The sequence below is a fragment of the Gossypium arboreum genome, chromosome 4 (assembly GCF_025698485.1).
Source record: "Gossypium arboreum isolate Shixiya-1 chromosome 4, ASM2569848v2, whole genome shotgun sequence".
Classification (NCBI taxonomy): domain Eukaryota; kingdom Viridiplantae; phylum Streptophyta; class Magnoliopsida; order Malvales; family Malvaceae; genus Gossypium; species Gossypium arboreum.
In genome coordinates, this window is record NC_069073.1 from 96,974,510 (window position 1) to 96,980,509 (window position 6,000).

Below are 6,000 nucleotides of genomic sequence, written 5' to 3' on the forward strand. Positions count from 1 at the left end.
ATATCAAATAATCGAGTAAACTCATATTTACCCGTTAAATGGTATTTCTTTATAAATAGTCAAGTTTTTAATAAAATAATTTTTTATGTTTTATAATAAAACGAATGATATAAGAGGAGTTTCAACTATATCTATTTAAATGTTGAAAAATCTTATTCTAATCAACGTCAAATAGAAGAAGTGTAGTTCTATACGGATTCTACTTGTGTGGCATGGTCTATACTGCGAGCACCTCTAGTAACCCTCTGCCTTAAACCCTACACATACCCCTTTGTTTTGCCACTGTATTTATATTTTAATAAGTATTCGGATGACACAACTATCACAATTTCATATAAGTAAGCCTATTAATTATAATTTGCACATTGGTGATTTATTGAATAATGAGATTGAGTTTAAGGTTGTTGGGAGAAATTTAGCATGCAATGTTTATGAGCTGGAAAAAAATAATTAAATGAAGTATAGATGTTAATTTCAATTGTCATTTTAATGTGATTGTATGATAATTTTGATTGGAATTGATGGATAAGGATGTAGCTGCTGTTAAATTTTAGACGGCATGGTAATGATTGATAAATTCCAAGAGTATAAGGACTGTTTGGGAATTAGATACATGTATATAAATATACTCGGTTGTATGAGGACATTATTGTAGACATTGGATGTCTAGTTATATTGTGGCAAGGATTAAGTTGATTGAATAACAATTTTTAATGGTTAAATGTGTAACTATAATTATTGAGTAATTGATTTAATTAAATTAATATTTCTAGATCGGGAAACGAGAGCTTTTGTTGCCAATTGTGGAAAAGAGAAAGCTACTGAATAATTGTTCACGAGCATAATTCCAGTAAGTTCATGGACTCGAACTTAATCTTTCTAATTTCTATTTAATTAAACGATGCTAATCTAGCTGTTGATATAAAATGTATGTGTATTATCAATTTAATGTAAAGGAAAATGAATGAGGAAATTGTGGAAGTAAATAATTGTACTATCATCAATATATTAGACTAGAGCTGGGCTCATTGTGGATTTTGTCGATATAATCTACTAGTGCTGGGCGCAATCTTCGTCAGCTTGTCTGACTAGTGCTGGGCACACAATTGTCGATTTATCCGACTAGCGCTGGGCGTAATTACCGTTGGTTCATCCAACTAAAGCTGGGCTCACATTTATTATCGTCGGTATATTCAACTAGCACTGAGCACAAACATTGTTGGTTTATCCAACTAGAGCTGGGCTTACATTCAATACTGTCGGTTATAGCACTGGGCGCAATCTCTTTTATGGTTTACCCACTAGGCACCAAGTGCCATGTAGCTAATAGATCATACGACAAGATTACTTGAATTATCGAAAGAATTGAAATTTCATTTGGTTAAGTTATAATTTCATATTATTATTGATTGTTCTTGTGGTTAGCTAATAAATGAAACCTATAGAATGTAAATTGATTTACATGTTTGCAGGTTAGATAAATAATAGAACCGGACTCGGCATCTTTCAAGAATCCCGTATTCAATGTTTTTGGTGTTTCCTTTTGTGTTTTTGGTATGTACCTAGGATGCAAAATTAGTGATAGTGTCCCTTCTATTTAGTAAGTCCTAGGGAATATGAATTTTTAAGCTTAAATGATTGTAAATACATGTTTGAAGTTTTATGCAATACTTGAAAGTAATGTTTGTTTAAATGATTTGGTCATTTTGGTGATTTACATAGGTTGTTTGTTTGGTAGATAAAGTAAAGCTATTATTTGTGTCACTTGTAACACCCCTTACCTGCATTCGATACCGGAACAAGGTACGAGGCATTACCGGACTAAAATACAAACATTTGTACAAAGCTGAAGCAATAATTTCCACTCAAATTTAAAACTTTTTTAAAAAAACATACATACTGTCCCTATTACGAGCTTTTGAGGCTCGAAACATGCATTGGAAATGGTTCAAGACTAAATTGAAAAGTTTGAAAACTTTTTAGAAAACTTAGAAAAATATTCATGTAAAAGGGGTCACACGCCCGTGTGGCATGGCTGTGTGGCCTACATGGTCGTGTCTCTAAGGCGTGTACCTCTCTAACTTGCATCTATGAAGAAACTTGAGTCACACGGCCTAAGCACATGCCAATGTTACTAGGTCGTGTGGTAATTAAAATTTCACATTTTAAGTGCAGACTTTACACGGCCGTATCACACGGCCATGTTGGAGCCCATGTATGTTACACGGCCAAGCCACACGCCCGTGTGCTAGGCCGTGTGTCCAATCCTAGACATTCTGTTTCTAGCTTTTAAGATGTAGGGGACACACGGCCTTAATACACTCCCATATAGCAGGCCGTGTGTCACACACAACCTAGACAAACGCCCGTGTGTCTACCCATGTGTAAGAAAATAGGTTATTTAAGACCATTTTTCTCACCCTCATCCTTTCCATCTACATAAAAAAACACATTTATATACTAATAAAGCCCAACCAAACAACCATTTCAAGCCAAAAACATGTATATTTCATTATCTAACACAACCATCACATTCAAATTACTTTACATATTTAATCTTTCATACTATTTCATTATCATTTCAACTCTTATACATGCCATATAAATCAAAAAGTTGTTTAACAAAATCTACCGGAGTAAATCTGGATAGTATGATCCTTGATGTAGATCTAATCCTTCGAATGTATATACATCAATCTACAAGAACGATAAACATATACAAGTAAGCTTATAGAAGCTTAGTAAGCTCATAGGCATAGAAAATAAGTCTTCCCGAACATTTTACAACAATCATATATTATACGATTTCACTAATTTCTGCTGTCAATCACAAAATCAGTGATAAGTTCGCTTAACCGAATTCAATGTCACTTATTAACCAATTTTAATCTTTCGAGCCCATTTATCGTTTACCTTTCTTAATTTGTACTTTTACTCAAACATTATTTCACAATTATCACAGTTTAATGACATTCTTATGCAATAATATACTATAACATTCATGAATTTTTTTTTATATCAAAACATTAAATTTAGCCATATGAACTTACCTGGGATAATTTACAAAAGTCGTAGAAATTTAGGGACTATTCTGGCAATTTATCATTTTCACGATTCGCTTCGAGTTCTTAATCTATAATTATAAGATCATTCAATTATTAGAATTTATCACAATTTTACTCTATTTCATACTTTATGCCCTTAAATTTTGAAATTAAACTTTTACCCTAAATTTTTTAGTTTTTACAATTTGGTCCCAACTCAATTTATTCATCAATTAAACTAATTCCTCTCAAATAACACTTCATCTAAACATTATAAACTACTTCACAGCCTTTGAAATTCAAAATTTCAACACAAAACCCTAATTACAACAACTTTCACTATTAGGTCTTAAAAATCAATTCTTACTAAAATCTCTTCATAAAATCATCATGTAATAAAATTGAAACCCCAATTCCATGCTAAATCAATATAAATTTTCAGCACTTATTCATGACAGCTTTCTAAATCATTCATAAAAGCAAAAACTAATGAATTAGATAATAGGACCTAGTTGTAAAAGTCTCAAAATCATAAAAATTACAAGAATTTATCAAGAATTAAGCTTACATGTAGTAAAATATGAAAAACCAACTTAAGAAAACCCTTCAATGGTGTTTTTGGCTGGAGAGGATGAAGAAAAATGAAGAGAATTCTAGATATTCTTATTTAATCCAATTTTTAACTATTCAATTTCAATTTAATTACCAATTTGCCCTTAGTTCACACTATTTCTCAGCCATTCACTTATCTAACCGTCCAGCCCATTTTATTTTGGGTCAAATTGCTCTTTAAGTCCCTTTTATTTATTATTTAAGCCATTTAATCACTTCCCACTTTTTACATCTTATTCAATTTAGTCCTTTTTATTCAATTGACCACCAAAATTTTAAAATTTCCTAACGAAACTTTAATACTAACTTATTAACACTCCATAAATATTTCTAAAAATATTTATAGCTCGATTTATGAATTCAAGGTCTCAATACCTCATCCTTGACCCAATTACTTTATACTTTTCCTTTAAAACACAAAATTCACTAATTTAAAAATATTTCTAAAATCACACCTAACTTTCACTTGTTAATTTATATATTATTAAACTCACATGTCGGATTTAGTGATTTTGAATCACTGTTCTGACACCATTGAAATTTGGGCCGTTACAACTCTTCTCCCCCTTAAGAAATTTTGTCCTCGAAATTTCATACCTGAAAACAAATTCGGATACTGTGGTCTCATTGATTCCTCCGTTTCCCAAGTTGCCTCCTCTAATCCATGTCGATGCCATAACACTTTTACTAATGGTACTCGTTTGTTCCGGAGTTCTTTAACTTCTTGTGCTAAAATTTTCACTAGTTCCTCTGAATAAGTCATATCTGATTGTATTTCTATCTCGGTTTGAGGAATCACATGTAAAGGATCTTATCTATACCATCTCAACATAGATACATGAAACACATTATGAATCTTCTCAAGTTTTGGAGGCAAAGAAAATCTATAAGCTACCAGACCAATTTTTTCTATGATTTCATACGACCTGATAAACCGTGGACTTTCAAGAACACACGACCGCCCACGTTGAACTCTATATCTCTTCTTTTCAGATCTACATATGATTTCTGACAACCGGAAGTAGCTTTCAAACTATCTCAAATAATCAAGACTTTCTCTTCAGTTTCCCGAATCAAATCCACTCCCACAAACTTCGATTCACTTAATTCAGACCAGTACAATGGGGTTTTACATTTCCTTTCATACAGAGCTTCAAACGGTGCCATTTTAATAGTAGTTTGATAGCTATTATTATAAGCAAATTCAGATAAAGGTAAATACCTTTCCCAGCTACCACCGAACTTGATTACACAACACCTCAACATATCTTCTAAAATATGAATCACTTGCTCTGATTGCCCGTCAGTCTAAAGAGAAAAGCTGTGCTAAATTTTAACTTAGTGCCTAAAACTTCCTGTAGTTTACTCAAAAATCTCAAAGTAAACATCGAATCTCTATCAGAAATAATGGATGTTGGCACTCCATGTAATCTCACAATTTCTGACATATATAATTCCGCTAACTTTTCAAGCGAAAAATCTATTCTAACCGAAATAAAATGTGCTGACTTAGTCAATTTGTCCACTATCACCCAAATCAAATCTTTCTTCTTTAGAGTCACAGGTAGCCCAGATACAAAATCCATCGTCACATGTTCCCACTTTCATTTCGGAATCATTACGGGTTGTAACAAACCTATGGGCACTTGATGTTCTGCTTTTACCTATTGACAAATCAGACATTTCGCCACAAATTCACAAATTTCTCGTTTCATGCCAGGCTACTAATACATTTTCTTCAAATCACAATACATCTTCGTACTATCCGGATGAATCAAGTACATACTACTATGAGCCTCTAATAAAATATCATTTTTCAAATTTATATTATTTGGAACAAATTCTATTGCGATAGTATAGCATACCACTATTATCAATGGAATATTCTGAGCTCAAGTTGTCTTGAACCATCTATCGTTTCAACACTGACTTCGGGTCTTCATATTGCAACTCCTAAATCCGTTGAAAGAATACTGGTTTTGCCTTTAATTCTGCTAACATAAAACCATATTCATTAACAAACAAATGAGCATTTAATGGCTGAAGAGCGAATAATGAAGATTTTCAACTAAGCGCATCTGCCACCAGATTTGCCTTCCCTGGATAATAGTCAATGAAAAGATCATAATCTTTCAGTAGCTCTAGCCATCGTCTCTGTCTTAAGTTCAGCTCTTTCTGCGATATTAAATACTTCAAACTTTTATGGTCTGTATACACATAACATTTCTCACCATAGAGGTAGTGTCTCCAAATTTTTAAAGCAAAAACGATAGCAGCTAACTCAAGATCATGTGTAGGGTAGTTCCTATCATGTGATTTCAACTGCCGAGAAGCATATGCTACA